This window comes from Sander lucioperca, chromosome 2 (assembly GCF_008315115.2).
Source record: "Sander lucioperca isolate FBNREF2018 chromosome 2, SLUC_FBN_1.2, whole genome shotgun sequence".
Lineage (NCBI taxonomy): Eukaryota > Metazoa > Chordata > Actinopteri > Perciformes > Percidae > Sander > Sander lucioperca.
Window position 1 is genome coordinate 4,500,296 of NC_050174.1, and position 17,774 is coordinate 4,518,069.

The following is a 17,774-nucleotide window of genomic DNA, read 5'->3' on the forward strand; positions in this document are numbered from 1 at the left end:
ATACAGAAGTGTTTGAAATGTTCCATATTTTCATAATGACAATAGTTAACCAAAATTGCCAGTGGGCAAAATGTTACCTCAGTCCCCAGCGAGAGGATTTTGTCTTTTCACATGCACTTGCACTAATGTCTGTTCAAAATAAAAGAAATCTATCCTCACACCGAACCTTGACTCCTAAACCAGGGTATGAACCGAACCATGACATCTGTGTACCGTTAACACCCCTGCTGCAACAAGTACAATTAAAGATTGGATTTGCACATCCAAATTAGAATTTCAGACAATGCAGTACAGTACCTTGAAAGTTGTAACTTTGTTGAGTCTTGCAACTGCACAGCCTGCTCAAAAGTCTTAAATTATTAAAGGGATAAACTGAATAAAAACCATAAATACTGTATGCAGTAAAAAAAAAAAATAGGACCCTTTAATCCTGGAATGGAGGCATTATGCAATGTTATTGTTACACTGGATCACAGCTTTGATGAGTGACCATCAACCGTCAACCTTTATCTGCACCATGACCATTAAAGCAGAATACACTCTTAGCATACAGTACAAAATAAGTTAGTAGTGGTAGTAGTCCTTAAAAAATAAAAGACAAAATTAATTTTCATTTTCTATTCCATGAGCTCTAGAACGAGAAGTACGACATGATTTGTCTGTGCCTTACAAATAAACTGGTTTTATGATTTGATAACGCTGCCGTTAAAGTTTGGTTAAGCACAAAAACACCTTCATATGGTTTAGAGAAAAATAAGGCCGGCTACACACTGCCTGTGTGGCGTGAACGTGGCGTTTCTGTTGCGTGTCAGTTGTGTGGCAGCTGCGTGGCGTTTTCTATGTCTATGCACACCAGAAATGTGTCTGACGTGGCGCTGCTGCTGCTAGCCTTGTCTGTACACATGTATGTTTCCCATTGATAAAATGAAATACCATGTTAAACATAAATATATATATATATATATATATATATATATATATATATTTGATTACAGCAAAGACAACATCGACAGTATTGACGGCAAAATATTTATTATTTATTTTTTATTACATTTATATCTGCATTTATGTAAAAACCTAGAGACTTTGAAACATCAAAATGTCATTTATTAAATGTATTTGTGTCAAAATGACAAACATCTTTTCCTATTCTATTTTGTGGAAACGAAAAATAGGCGTGGGTCCTATTTCTAGCATGCACGCGTTTTCGGCACACCTGAGACGTGTGTGTCACGCAGGCAGTGTGCAAACTCTAACCTGTTAACATGGGAGTCGAAATAAAAACGGACACGCCACGCAGCTGACACGCTCACGCCACGCAGGCAGTGTGTAGCCGGCATAATGGTTTGGGTTAAATTAGGGCTGGGCAATATATTGATATTATATTGATATCATGATATGAGACCAGATATCGTCTTAGATTCTCGATATAGTAATACTGTACTATGGTAAGTGTTGTCATTTCCTGGTTTTAAAAGATACATTATGTAAAGCGATGTCATTTTCTTAACTTACCAGACTGTTCTAGCTGTTATAGGTCTTTACCCACTTAGTCATAACCACATTACTGATGATTATTTATCTAATTTTATTGTAATTCTGTTATCTAATATCAGCAATTGTCAACAATACAATATCACCGCAATATCGACATTGAGGTATTTGGTCAAGAATATCATGATATCTGATTTCCTCCATATCGTCCAGCACTAGGTTACATGACTACTTCGTTAGGGTTAGGGGACCTCTGTCATCACAAAATAATGAAATAATCATGGTCATGTTTTAAAAAGAACAAACAAAGTTAAAAGGGGAACGGACAGCAATCGCAAAATCAGATGTTTTGGTGGTGCATATTTGAGAAAACATGAGAAAGATATTATAAATTACATCTGGACTGGTTGAATTTTTAAAGAAATACTTAATGTCCCAACTTGCTGTTATGGTAGCTGTCTGCTACTACATGAAAACCGACAGTCTCCATCAGTTATGTGGCTTTAAGCAGAGCCCTGACACACAAATCAAAGTATGCATGCGTCACTTTACAACTATTCACTATTCTCACTGCAAAAGCTAGCAGACCATTGCCAATGGGATGCATTCTCAATGTAGTTTGGATGTCTTACAAGAGATATCGTAATAATTAGAATTCTAAGTTATAGGCTCTCTGGTAAACTGTTGCAGTGCCCAGGTTTCCAGCGGGGCCCTAAGCTCCTACTGTAAAACACAATGATCCTGATGTCAGACTGCTCAAAGTACATGAGAGCTCAAACCCTAAGCACTTTCATCCTAAGCGCTCGTCTCCTCAGCTCTCCCCCTACATTCCTCCCTTTCCATTTGTTTCATCTCCTGCTGCGCTCTGAGCAGGTGTTGAAACGCTGAACATGAAAAAAGCAACGATGAAGAAATTTAAAAAACACCTTTCTTACATTGTATCCACCGTCCAAGCCACTTTACAACCCTCTCAGCGGTTTCTCATCCAAATCCAATTTAGCTCATGTTTCCGTCCTCACCAACTCCCCCCCTCCCCCCTCTGTTACCTCTCTCCCTCACCATCATCTTTTTCTCCTTCTCCTTGTTCCTTATCCTTTTCTTCTCCCATTACTTTCCCATTACTCACTTCTTCTCTTTCCGCTCCCCCATTCCACTCCTTGCTTCTGTCTTTCCTTCTTCTCACTCCTCACCTCTCTCCCCTTCTCTGTCGTCCCTCCCTCTATCTCTCAGTAACAACATGAAAGGCTACCTGTGCGCTGATAGCCAGGGGAGGAGGGCAGAGAGTTAATTAACTTGCTATCTGGGACTGACTGTTAATAGGAATTCAAACTATTAATAAGAATATAGTGTTGCTCACCGTGTTAGCAGAAATGTAGCTTTAGACAGCACACGCTAGGATAGGGAATGTGTGGTGGTGAGTGTCGGTGTGTTTATAAATCAGTGCTTGTATGTGGATGTGCACATACACAAATATGGATGTGTGTGATTATGTGAACACAAACACATTCACGCTCGCAGTACCCAGACCGGAAGGTGGCAGGTGTAATTTCACGCATTAGAGGGACTCAAGAAAAAAAATCTCCGCTCTCCCCAGTCCCCACCACACACACACACACACACACACACACACACACACACACACACACACACACACACACACACACACACACACACACACACCTTCTCCAACCCTTTGGCTCTTTCCTCTCCCGCCACCCGAACCCTTTGAAGATAACTTTTACTCATTACCCTTACAATGGCGGCACGGAATGCAACTTTAATTCGCGTTCCGAAATCGAGACGGGGAGGAACAGGACACCCCCCCTCTCTCTCTCCCTCTCTCTCTCTCTCTCTCTCTCTCTCTCTCTCTCTCTCTTTCTTTCTCTTGCAGGGTGGAAAAGTGAGTGAGGACGAGGAGGAGGGAGGCGAAGAAGTGAGAAAGAAAGATAGGTAGGCAAGGCGGGAGAAAAGTTCAAATAGAAATCGCAAGGTAAAGCTTTTTTTTTTCTTAAGCATAAAAAAAACGGTCCCGAGTACCTTTTCTGTTTTTTTTCTCCCATTTTTCTCCACCAACTCCGAGATTGGCAAAACGCTGACGTGTACTCTTCCTAACATGCGCGAGCGCATATACTTTTAACACACAAAAACGCAACAACACTACCTCTTTGCTTCTCTTCGAGGACCCCGCTCTCAACTTTTCTGCTTCTCTTCCTTTTTCTGCTTTTTTAGACATCCTTTACTTCTGTCTGCCCATCCACTCTTACTCTCTCTTTCTGTCTTTCTCACTCTCTCTTTGCGGTAGGTAGGCAGGCAGGCAGGGCTGACAGGTCCTCTTACAGACAAGGAGGAAATGGTTGCCCTTTGAAGTGGAATTGGGGGCCAGTGGAACTGTCTAGTCTCTACTGCATGATTAGCGTGGAGCTCAGAGGGGAGAGAGAGAGAGAGAGAGAGAGAGAGAGAGAGAGAGAGAGAGAGAGAGAGAGAGAAAGAAAGAAAGAAAGAAAGAAAGAAAGAAAGAGAGAGAGAGAGAGAGAGAGAGAGAGAGGAAGCTGGTTAAAGCAGTGTGAAGGCAAGGACAGAATAGAGAAATAAAAAAAGAGGACAGAAGGAGGGAACTGAACTACAGTAAAGTCCCTTTGTGACATGTAGGCCTACTTCATTACGTAAATGTACAATTATAAAACTGGCCATCCAAAAATAACGACAACATTGGCTGTTTCAGCAAATGGCTGAAAACAATATTTATTTAGGTTCAAGTGAAAAAGTACCATGTCACCCCGGAGGTGACGTGGAGGAAAAAAAAACACTAACTCGAGATCTCGACTTTCAAACTCGAGATCTCGACTTTCAAAGTGATCCAGTCCAGATGGCAGCGGGAGGCGGAGATTTCATTTCCTTCGGGTTTTTTTTTTTCCTCCATGTCACCTCCGGAGCTCTGTAAAAAAGCCCTCTAATAGCCGAAGATTGAAATAATGTGATGTTGTTATGGAGCCCCGAAGTATGCAGAGGGAGGAGATCAGGGTGGATGGACATTGGATTGAACAGTTGACTTCAAACAGTTGACTGTCACACTCATCTGTGTGTGTAGGTGTGTGTGTGTGTGTGTGTGTGTGTGTGTGTGTATATACAGATGTTAACGGTTCTATTTGACGCCCTTGCTGCCACTTGCAGCTGCAAAATGCAGTTTTAAAGTGTGTAGTTCTTTAATAGGCTGCAAACACACACATACTCTCTTTCTGTTACTTTCTATAAAATTGTCAAACTTGTCAGACATTTCAACAAGGAGCAGCTATTCTCTGTCTCTCTCTTTCAGGGTGAATACACCATTGAAGATGAAGCTTACTGTGTTTGCTGTCCTGTTGGTGATTATACCATTCCAGGCCGAAGCTGGCTCACGTATCGGTGAAAATGTATGAGTGTGTGTGGGATATGGCGCTCAGATCAAAGCCATTTAGCAGTGGCACCGCAGCTAGCACCGCCCAAGATGACTGTAATTGGTTTGAAGAAATGCCAATAAACCAGAGCAGGTTTTTCTCCCATCCCGATATGCTGTGTGGACTAGCCAGACCCTCCTCCGCAGTGCTGTGGAGGAGGGTCTGGCAAAACGAGACTAACATGATCATAATCCAGCTGCTCAATGAAAACCTTCTTCTGATTTCTTTGAATTAATGTTTGTGTGGGACCCAGGAGATTTTAGTGGTTATTATTATGGCCAGAACAAGGTTAACAAGGTTATTTACGTAAAAAAAAACAAGGCAGCTAACGAACACTAGTTTTTATAGCGAATCAGGGCATGTTGAGCATGCTACCTGTATCATCCTACCTGTACGGCTGTCACAATTATGACATTTTAGTGGATGATCAATTATTAAAAAATTATTGGGATTATCAATCAGTCAGTTGGCAAAAGAGTGTCAATAATCTTCAAATAGTTTACGCGTATGCACGTTCTGAATTTCACTTCTCGTTCTGCTGCACATAAGCAACACAAAGCCATGTTTCCATCCAAGCATTTTTATGCACATTATCTAATTTGAAACGCTGAATGGAAGCAAATCAATTTGACAAATCTATACACAATATAAAAAGTTTCACCGTTAGTTTTTTCTTATCTTTTGTCGATAAAGTGTTAGCAATGGAAATGCGTTTGTCAAATAAATAATGATGGAGCAAATATTACATGACAGATTAGCGGTTTGATCTGATTAATGCCTGGCCCAAAAGATTTTTCAAATCTTAACAGATGTTGAAAACAGGAGTCCCACACAGTTTTGTTCCTATAGTGAGTGAAGAGCAATGGTTTGGCCAGGACAGCAAACCACACACAAACATATTCCATTCACAAACAACCAGAATCTCAAAAACATAAATCAAGCGTGATCAAACGTGACTTTAGCATGTACAAACATTGCAGACAACGAGCAGGAAGAACTGTGCTGCCCGGGCCAGGCTTTTGCAGGAGATCGGTGCTTATACGAAGGTTACCCACAAAAAGGTAAATCCTTTTTAATAAAAATAATTCAGGGTTTTTGGTGTTTTTTGCCCCCAAAGTTGCCTTCCAGTCAGCGCGGCAATGGTTATGTTTAGGGTTAAGGTTAGGGTTAGGTGCCTGGAAGGCGACATTGGAGGCAAAAAACACCATGTCAGAAAAAGAATGAAAGATGTTTTGAATTGTGAACTTTTGCACACTCCCTATGATATTTTATGTTTTATGATTCTTATCTTTTTCTTGTCACTCTACAGATCCATATTTATTTTATGCAGAGATGTCAAAATCATACACAGTTGAAATCTAATAATATTTAGGCCAAGGGACTAATTTTTTTTACAATGCAATGCAAGTCATTGCCATCTCTTGTAACACTTACAAAAAAAAAAACAAGGCTTAAAAATGAATATGATGTGATAATTGCCACACTGAAGGCTGGACTAAATACTGTCCAGGGAAGAGGGGGGACATGGTGAGTGATGTATAGGGAAAGAAAAGGAAAGAGACATGAAGACTGTACTACGAAGCAAGATTTGGCAAATTGCTCGAGAGCAGGTTATGTTGGAGACTAGAGATCAACCGGTGTAAAAGCACCGCTTAATGACCAATCAATACTCGATTGATAACGGCGTCACTGTTCTTAGAAGATCCAATGGAGCTCGGTGCGCGGAGAGAGAGAGGTGCGCTCATAAAAGTTAAAACATTTAGAGAGCGATAACCCCGTTAACATTCCCTGATGGGTATTTTTATGAAAGATATAGATTTTCAGCGGAGGGAATTACGTATAGGCTATTTGTCAGCTTCTCGAGCCATATGTTGCCAAAACGCACATCGGTTTGAATTATGTTTTTATATTTTTATTTGCTCTCACGATCCCTTAACACTGACAGGATTGCAACTGAAATAAAAGGCTAAAGCAACGACAGTTTATGGAAAGCACGTGTAATTATGGTCAGATCTTGTGCCTGACTGATGATGATATTGATAAGCGTTCTGATTTACGCATTTACAGCGACGGATATTTTTTAGCCAGCTTTCCTTCCTGTTTTAGGAAGTAGCAACTGTATTGTATTTTGCCTGTAAAATCGTGTCTGTGTTCTTCATATTTATGTTGAATTATAGTTATGTAAAATATGCTGCTCTGGTAGATGTTTGCGATTGGTCATGCTGTGCAAACACCGCCTCTTTTATGTGAATATTCGAAAACCCTGGGTTGACTGAACTAGTTGTTAACCACCGTCGTGACACAGCTTATGCGGGACCGCTGTTGTTAGGTTAGGTGAAGCCGGGTAACTGAAATAAATCCAGGGCATGTTGATCGTGCTTCACAGTACAGGCCTCTGAAGAGGGAAAACGAGAGCCCAATTGATTGACATTCTTTCTGGTCTGTGTTTCAGCAAGTAAGGAGTGGAATCACTGGTCTCGCTTGGCTCGTCATGGAAAAACTCTCTCTTGTTCTTTCCATCTGTCAGATTTTCACAATCACACTTTCTTGCGCATATTTGTCTTTGAAATAGAATACAATAGAAGACAGTGAAATAGTGATCATTGATTGATTGGTCACACTGAGCAGCTTCTCATGTTTACCATCAGTTAACCAAGATAAAAGTCTTTAAAGATTTAAAATCACTAAACAGTTTAATAAACCTCCAAATCTAGTGGCTAAATCACAAAGCTGACAACAACAAAAGGACATGGAGCATTTTCTCTTCAAAGTGGGCCTAATGCACTCTTTGTGCCTGTTAATAGCCACGGCCACATCAATACAGTAAATGCCTGTGCATTAATATAGATACGCAAGAGATAAGGACAGAGTTGTAAAGTAAAAGGAAAGGGGGCAGAGGGTAAATGAGGCAACAGATAGAGAAATTAACTGTGTGTACAGTAAGTGAGAATGGTGAGTGTGTGTGTGTGTGTTTGTGTGTGAGAGAGAGAAGGTGGATAAACTGACAGAAAAAAAAAGAGCAGAAAGAGAGAGAGAGAGTGACATGTCCCCTCAACAGCCATCTAACCCCTGGCCTTGCTAACGAGCTGCTGAGTGTCTAAACGTCATTCAGTTAACGAGTTATGGCCCCGTTGACACTAAATGGCAGTCAATGGACAGATAGATGGCCTACTGGGAATGGACGAAGTCAATGTGCAGGGAGAGTGAGGTCCATATTGCAATAATGGGAGCAATACAATATACTAAATGGTATTCAGCAGACACTTTTATCCAAAATGACTTTAAGTACCTCATTGAGTGTTTTTATTTTTAGAAGGCTGGACCCATTGAAAATATGGGTCTGTTATGCCTAAAGCCTCTGAGACTTGGAGTACTTACCAAGATTCAGTGGTCAGATGCTGGGAGTTAAGGTGCTGACACACCAAGCAGACAGCAAAGAACTAGTAGCAACGAAGACCGATTGTGGCCTCACGTCTCCTCCAACGCCTTTGTATGGCTAAAACATTGCAGACTTTAACGCATCGCAAGAACTACAGTGGACAGCCAACTAGCACATTCTGAACCTGCATGAGAGAAAATAACCCTCCATGCCAGCAGGCAATGGCAATCTATGTCATTCAAAAAGGGAAAATGGTGCAGTTTTATAAACAGTAATTACACTGTGTGATGCTAGCACTTGCACAGTGAAAGGGCTCTAAACATATATTATCTAAACTTTACATTCACCTTGAGATAGTCAGTGTGGGGTGTTGTGCCCCACATCAGCAGTGGCAGGTTAACTCAAAATGTTTCACTGCTGGATCACCAGATCTATTCCTGTACTTCTTTCTAAAGAGCAAAAGAAGCAGAGACACCACAGGATTCCCCAGAGCATTTAATAATGCACTGCCTTACCTGCAATAAACAAACCTAAAATGAATTTAAATGTAAGGATAAGGTTACACATTTTAAGATTGGAAGGCATTCATAGTACAGAAATAGTTGTTTCATGAATGAAAAAAAAAAATCTCTTAGAGAGATTTCTTATTTCGAATTGTTACAATGCACAACATTGGATCAATTTCTTTAAATACTAGTACAAGATAAAAAAATTTAAATCTTGAATTAAGAAGAAAAGACTGATCAAAGCAGATAATCGTGATGACAGGACTTATAAGTAGAAAAGTGGCTTTAGGCTGCTTGTTTCCTCCCCTCTGCCTCTGTTCTGCACTCCACTCTTTATTCTTCTTTTTCAGTTCCTTTTTTAAACAGATGCATCACATTTCTAAAACTGTTGTGGTAAAGGTTGTAGCTTCTGGGGTCCCCAAAAGCAAAGCCTGGAAAGGATAAAGCTGGTCTTATTCTGTATTTTTGTCATTGTCAAGTAATCCCATGAAAACACCAAAACGAAAAATGTGTGAGCCCGTCTTTCAATAGTTTCCAACTTCCCTGCGGTGTCTGTGGCTCAGTACTAACCCATTCATTTTCATTGAAATTGTTAATCTTTAAAAACCATCACCAGCTTGAACCGTTATCATTGTTTTAACATGATGTGGACACTTAGACAGCACTATCTTTACATCTGAAGTTCTCTCGTCAGAAAATCCCATATGTCAGAGTGCCATGGCTTTGTGCATGCCCATAATCTAGCTTTATTGTTCTGCTCTTGTTCACACAATATGTCAGCATGGGACTTCAGTTTTGGTGTTAATAGGTCTTGCACATTCAATTGACTGAGATTTTCCACTTACGCGTGAAAACAATCCTGCACTCTCTCCTCCCGCTCTGGCCTTCCACAGTTGCATTTTTCCTTTTTCCATCTCCTTCCCTTTGTGCTCTGCTGTTTCCTTTTTTTCTATCCTCATCACCTTAACAACAATCTCCTCCTGCCACTGTACCCTCTTCTCCTCCGTTATCTTCCTCTCCTCTCTGTCCTCCTCCACTCCTAGCCTCTTGCCAACATCTTACCCCAGCTCTGATTGTTAGCCGGCTTCAGAGCCAAGGGGGGATCTACAGGAATCAAAGATGTCAGGATAGGGCAGATCTTTTCAATGCCACAATACACAGAGGACATTGTGTAGCCATGCCAAAATCAATCCGACTTCCATTCATCACCTAATCCTGTCTGTACAGGGTTTTGGAGATGCCTTGTCTGTCTAAGTTGTCTGTCTGAAGGTCTCAATGTTTGTCTGTAACAGTTTGTCTTAAAGCATGATCATTATTCCTACTGTACCTTTGTCAAACTGCCACTGACTTTAACCTCTAATGGTTAGTAGGCTACTTCATAGCTTAAATTAATATTTCACAGAATCACCAATAAAATGCTAAATACAATGGTAAATAAATAAACTACCTCTGGCAGAGCTTCAGGACTATGAGAAGGAAACATACAGTACATGTTCCAGAAGTCTTGTTGTCACGGTCTGGTTGCCAGATTTGGTTGTTTGGTACCATCATGCCTGTACAGAGACCTACACTAAAACCTATGTTCACTGACCTGGCAACCCGTGCCATAGCCAGGGACGGTAACAGAAGTTTGTGTGGATCAATAGGATTGGGCATCGAGAACCAGTTCCAACTTGGAATTGTTTCAAAAATTACAATTCCAATGCAATCGTTTGGAAAATTTGGTTTTGAATTCAATCATCTGTTCCAAATTTAACATGCGCAAGTTTTGGTTTCCATAGCAGCCACCGTACTTCCAGGCGTTTGTTGTGTTGCAGCCATGGAGCACAGTAAGTGGCGCTCTGAAGTGTGGCTTTATTTTAGGTTGGAAAAGCCCGGTAAAACTGTAAATTACTATTATTATGACTATTATTATTACTCTTATCTGTGAAATAAGCACGTGACCCGTTTCAACTCCACCCCTCGAAGAATCGGAATCGAGAATTGATAAGAACCGGAATCAAAAGAAAGAATCAGGATTGGCATCAGAATTGTTAAAAATCAAAACGATGCCCAACCCTACGGATGAATTAAATGTTCATTGTCAAAGAAATAGTAAAAGAACATAATTCCACTCCAAAATGACAATTGCAATTGTAATGTTTCGGTTTATGCATCTATTGTAAAAGAGTGTAAATAAAGGTCACATTTTTTAATTCCAGACAGCCAGTGACATTATGGCGGTAATGTGCTCATTATTATGAAATGCCATATGCCCTGAGCAGGAGTTAAAATCAGCAAATGTTATAGCTTTCATAAACTGACTCATTATGGGTCATCATGGTAACAAATCTCTCACAGTAAATGTAAAAACTATTTATCAAAAAATGTTGGATATTATGTTTCCTTTCCCCTTTCCTACATTTCATCTTCTAGTACTCTAATATTCCACTTTTGTTGTTTTCTCACAACTCCACCCTCCTCCTCAACCACTTTCTACTTTCCAACACGGATAACGAGGAAATCATGGCGTCATCATTATTCAGAGGGACACACACACACACACACACACACACACACACACACACACACACACACACACACACACACACAAAATGATTAACTGCAACAAAGAGCCTTTTGCTGTATGGACATTGTTATCATTTGATGCATTAATCTCTCTCTACGTTGCTCTGTCTTCCTCCTTCAAATCTCTGGGAAAAGGAATCACTTTTACAACTATCGATAGTTGTGGAAAGAAATAGGGAAGACAAAGGCAGCCTATATTTTATACAAGAATAGAGAGAATTTGAAACGAGGCATTGAAAAAGGAACCCAACTTTAAATGCTGGTACAATACAAAGACATGGGAATAGTCAGCTGCTATCAAAGACATCCATTTGTAGTTTTATCTCTGTAAGTAGGCGTGGAGAGATTCAACAGAATAGATTTTAGGTTTTAAAGGGCTTAACGGCAGTGGGCAGGTAATGACAGAACCACCTTTAAAACTTGACAGATGCATATCAAACTCCTTAATTATACTCACTCCATGGGAACTTTGTAAATGTCTGCCTCATCACTTCTGTAACTATGGTATAATTAGACAAAAACAAATTAAAATACGATGATAAATTATGGGTTGTTGAATAGATACTGCTAACAGTGTCAGACAAATGCACACTAGGACCTAATTTTATTTCTATTACCACTGTTATTCTCAAGGTGCACATTTTATAAATTGTAAAATCTCATCGGTAGACAACAATGGTGCGTTTCAAAACATGTCCTAGTTCCTAAGTTTAGTACGTTGATGGCATACAGAAGATCTTCATGTTCAGACACTGGCCTCCTCAGCCAGCTCACCCTGAAATGTTCAGGAGCTGCAACGGAGCCAATAAACAAAACAAAAGTTTAGCTTGTACATGTAGGCACAGAGTAAATCACTTCACATAAACAATTTCAAGCAGGACTTGGTTCAAATTTGTTAATAATATATTCCATATTGATTATCCATTAGATAAAAAGTCAAATATAACAAAAAAATATAATTCCCTATACGCCTTCAGCTTTTTATGTTTGCTAAAAAGAAAGTAATATAAACTTCCAAAACCTGTGAAGTGACTCACAACAAAGCTGAAATGATATTTCTATGCTAGGCCTCTGCATCTACATTGTGATGGATGATACAAGACATTGATTGGTGCATCGATAAGGTGATGATGTTGCCACTGAGATGACCCTTAGTCAGACCAAGGTCCCCCAAACTGCTGATGGAGGAATGAGTCTGCATGTTTGAAGCACAAACATACACACATCTGCACACACAGAAAAACATGGAACAAGTACAAGTACATGTACGTGTCCTGCTTCAGAGCCAGTATATATCTTTGTTACTTGGTTTTCAAAATTTAGTATCTAACTCCCTTGAGGATAATTGCACTTTGCAAATAATTGCAACAGTGACTTAAAGACAAGGTGTTTTTCCATCCTGTCATCTTTATGTGCAAATGAGATTAACCTTTAAAACGTTTTACAAACAGAAATCTCTATTTGAGTTCCCAAAAAATTATGAAATTGCTGGTTAACACAAAGCCCGAAGGCAGCTTAATACAATCATACACACACACACACACGTTCAAGACTCAAAGATTAAATAATCGCTTCAATTTTACATCTCTCTCTCTCTCTCTCTCTCTCTCTCTCTCTCTCTCTCTCTCTCTCTCTCTCAACAAGATTACATTACAGCTTCTTTTTGAGGTCTGTCCGGGAAGTTGAGTCCAAGGGTTTGAGAAAGTTTTCATAATGTATCCCTTGAAAGTTTGGATTCAAACTGATGCAGATGCAAAATACAAGCTCTATTTTACCGTGATGACTTTGCAAAGTGATTCACGTAAAAACTCTGTCCTCCCATCTAAATGGAAATGTATCACAATCACCACAGCTCTTTTCTTCCATTGCATTTCATCTTTTTTTTTGCTGTTCCTTTCATTTTTTCTCCGTCTTCGGCTTTCTCAACATCGATGCTACATATTTCCGTCAGAAGGCGTAATAGCATCCATGTTTACTTTCCACAATAACCATTCATCCAAAATGAGCATTCTATTCTGAAAGAAAATTCTTAAATCATGATGACCAGTTTGTAAAAGCAAATGAATTCATCTTGTTCTCAATCTGGCTGGAGCTCTAGAGCTTCAAGAGGCTGCCTGCTAACTTTGGTTGTAAAGTAATAAAATGACTGTACTTTCTCAAACACCTTGGTGCGTTTTTTTAGTATAGCAGCTTAGTAGCCAGGAACAAAGGATTATACCAGTCATATAATGAACAATACTAAAAAAAAGGGCTGAAAAAAGAAAAGGTTTATTTAATCAATCTTTCATTGACTAATATTATATTTAGGGCCCAAGCGCTGACAGCAGCGAAGGCCCTATTGAAACTGAAGGAATTATTATTCTTCCGGCAAATGAATCGCCTTTTTCAGGGGCTTACCATACTCAAAAACTCACCAAAATTGGCGGTCGCATCAAGCCTGGTGAAAGTTTACATATTTTAAGGGTTTCGGGAATAGGCGCACAAAAATGGCTCGCTAGCGCCCCCTACAAAATAAAAAAAAATTGAGCCCCTGCAGTACGTTTAACGTAGACTAACGAAACGTGGTACACATATGTAGCATGTTAAGACATACAAAAAAGCTCATTGGAGCCATACCCTAAACCCAACAGGAAGTCCGCCATTTTTAATTGAAAGTTCGAAATTAGTGTGATTTTGGCCATTTCCACATGTCGTACTTTAACAAACTCCTAGAGATTTCATCAACTTCAAATTTGGTCTGTGCCATCTTAAGACGTTAAAGATGAAAAGTTATTAAAATTGACTTTTGGTCATCACTTTTTTTTAGCTTAATAATCAAATTTGCATTCTCCTAAAGGAATTATATCAGGACTAGAATGTAAATTGAGCCCCTTTTTTTGGCATTTTAAGAGCATAAATCAAAAAGCAATGATTGCATTACTTCATGCTGGATGTATGAGGTTTTACCAGTATACTGGAAGTTTTACATTCTGGAGTGTCCTAGTGGCACTGGTGTAATAGGATCGCAGAGGTCAGGGCCTTGGAGGACCTTGCAGGCACGCATCCTGTCCGCTAGTTAAATATGATATACTGGCTAGATGACTTATCGATCTACATGTCTTGTAGCACATCTAAACAACATACACATGCAAACCCTCACACTGATAAGTTAAATATCATCTAGTCACTTGTGAGCATATTCAATGCATATGCACACAGAAACACACAGCCTCATTCAAACACACCACCGCCCTCTAGATGAAATCGCTATTACAGGACATTTTAGAAGAAAAAACATATCAAAACAATGTTCTATCAGCTTAAGGAGAAAATGAGTATTGAATCCTATGTGGACAACTACCAGGATCATAAACACTAGGGTGTCTGTGTTGTTTTTCCGACAACGGCAGCTGCAGACTGTTACGTCCCGGTGTTGGAATCCTCTACAGTGAAATACAGTCACACTTTACACGGTTTAACGTTAGCTGTCAGCATTTCAACCATATTTAATCCAGATGCTAACCAGCGCTAGGCTAACGTTACCCGCTGTCAAGTGTAGTGTTAACTTGCATCACATGCCAGGTTGCTTCTGTTGCCTGTAATGTCCATTTCGGAGCATCAGAGAGCAGTGCAAACATTTTGGTGGCACCGAAATGAGGCACCGAATTGTGCATTGCTATTTGGTCTGGTAGATACCGGTCGTTCAGGCTGTACCGGGTTTCGGTATCCAACCCTAACAAATAGAGGAAGATGTACAGTTCAAGAAGGAGGAAACTTGGCAGCCTTCAAGCAGACCCATGTGAGTGATCAGTCCCAAGTTATCACTACACTGTGGCATCAGCATTAGATGTGATTTCAGGAGCAAAAGATGTGAAACTTTCAGAACTTCCCAGAAGAGGTCAGTCAAAAATTGCTTTTCAGCTTGGTATTAAGTTACTCTTTAAAAGTTCAATTTTATCCAGTGTACTTCAAGTCTTACTGTAGTTTATTCATGATAAGTACACATAATGTGTATTAGGGATGCTCATTTAGATTATTTTTTCCTGACAAAAAGCAGACCCTCGTTCACCGATCAATAACAGTTAACCGACAAGCAGGCAACTGAGTCCCAGTTCACTGCTCCCTAAAGGTCGGACATATTTTCTACATTCCACTGACAGCTGTGGACTTGTACCGGTCGTGCAGCCACGATGTTGTGTTCATTGTTGTGGACACATGCAGCCAATTTCAAGGAAACCCTTGCGCGTCTGTGCGACTGACACAAGTCGGCAGCTATCCGCTGACTTATGTCCGAGCCTGTGTCCACCACATCCACCTGCGAGGCTGTCAGCTGTCTGTCTACCTGGCATACTCTGTGTGTAGGACGATTTAACCTGACAGTCCTCATCAATGTAGTGGCACATAGCTCTTCGCAGCGAGTGCCCTCCAGCGAAGAGCCAAAAATTTAACAGAAAATGTAAGCACAGCTACTTGGGAGCTTGCCTGAGACTATGTTAATCTCATTGAAAAAAATCACCTAAAGCTGATTACTTACAGTAGTCGGCATGTTGGTGTGCATGTAAATGAAATGGGTGATACTTAAGAGCCGAGGGCCACATGAGAGCAGGTAAAACAGGAGAGCAACTACTTTGATGATTAAATACATCACTCTTGATTTGGGAAGGAATACTACTCTTGTTCTTACTACTAGTGCAGTATTTAGCTGATGCAAACTAATAATGATTATCACTGTGATATTACAACTCACTGCTTTGGAAAGAAAAGCACCAAGCATAGATTCTTCAAATTCTTGAAAAGTAATATGTGATCAGGAAGGAATACTAATGCTTAACCATAGCCATAGCAGCAGCTATACGTCCTTCCTTGCTCGGTTTCTTTCTCTCTGTCTTTCTACGTGGACACCCATCTTCCTCTTCTACCTCTCTGCAATACTGCCATGTTCTCTCCCTTTTGCCAGCTAACACTACTCTCCCTCTCTCTTGTTCCATTAAAGTCCTACATACATTCTAGCTGGACTAACTTATCTTGTTACAAATTCAGCGCCCAGGGTCAATTTCCCTCCAAATGAGAGCATTATCTGCGACAAGCTGTCCCCTAATATAAGCCAGTGCCCCTGCCGGCTTCATTTGTTTCAGGCAGACAAACAGAAGACTAAAAACTCTCCCTGTTGTGTTGTTGCTGCCTGATTGCTCTGTCAGACTCTGTGTTTCTTTATTTTGGTCTGAGGCATGATAAGGAACAACCAACAGACTGGAACAAGATGCCTCCGCTCATGTTTAAATGTCTGGGAGAGCATGGAAGAGAAGGAAGTAGGAAGTGTGAGAGGGGCAAAGGAGATAAGAGGAGAGGGTCAGGTAGGAGGAGAGGGCAGTAGTATGTTGAGAAAATGCGTAGAAAAAAGGCTTTTAATCTAAGGCTCTTTTTGGACAATAAAGTAACAAAAGTGAAACATTGGATGTGGTTAGAACAGAGCTTCTGTTTCTGACCAGCTGCACTTGGTTGAATTGAATTGAGTTGTAAAAACATATTACTTCTACTTTAGTATTGCCTGTAGCCAGCACCAATAGGCCACTTTGTGCCCCAACTCTGTTTACTTTCTTAAAGGTGTACTCCATTGATTTACTGCAGCACTTACATAAAGTTGTGGGGCTTCCTAGAGACAGGTTTTAAGGATTTAATACGTAACTTTTCCACATTAAATTGTCAAAAAACGAATAGACATGTTATATACTGTTGTTGAGTTGTATGCATACATTATCCAAATGTATTTCCAATAATGTTCAAACCCAGAAAAATTTGTAATTTTAATTAAAGTGCCCATATTATGAAAAAATCACCTTTTCTGGGATTTGGGGTGTTATGTTGTGTCTCTGGTGCTTCCACACACATACAAACTTTGATAAAAATCCATCCATGCTGTTTAGAGTGAGATACAGTTTCTGAATGTGTCCTGCCTTCAGTCTCTGGGTGAGCTGTTCAAAATCGGCACGGCTTGCGACGTCACAAGCCGAAACGAGCAGGCTAACCGCAACCATTAGCTCGTAGCGTTAGCATGCTAACGCTAATGCTAACGCTAGCATGCTAACGCTAGCATGCTACCTCGTTCTCAGTAGCAAAGCACTGCTACAACACACACAAGTTCACCATAATCTACAAAAGAACTACTTACATGTGCGCCCTCATTTAGAAGTCTCCCAGCTAATCCTGCCTTGTAACTGACCGAAGTTGTAGAAACAGCCTTTCTTTTACTGTCTATGGAGCTAGCTAGCTGACATGATCTACATCTGAGCTACTGGGCATGTGCAGTGCAATCAAAGATAGTACAGAAGAAGAAGAAGAAAAGAGGTCTCACTCTGTAGCTAAAACAGAGACCAGCTGAAAAGAGGATCTGCAGCAGTGAGAGAGAGTGGTGCA

At 40.2% G+C, this 17,774-nt stretch overlaps 1 long non-coding RNA gene across 1 annotated transcript; it reads right to left on the minus strand.

Annotated features, from left to right (window-relative positions):
- Positions 1-1,636: 1,636 nt before the first annotated feature.
- On the minus strand, positions 1,637-11,800 carry LOC118496477. The gene is made up of 3 exons (XR_004899061.1): positions 11,790-11,800; positions 10,261-10,271; positions 1,637-1,709 (listed from the first exon to the last, which is right to left on the minus strand). It is a non-coding gene; the product is annotated as an uncharacterized LOC118496477 (long non-coding RNA).
- Positions 11,801-17,774: the final 5,974 nt, after the last annotated feature.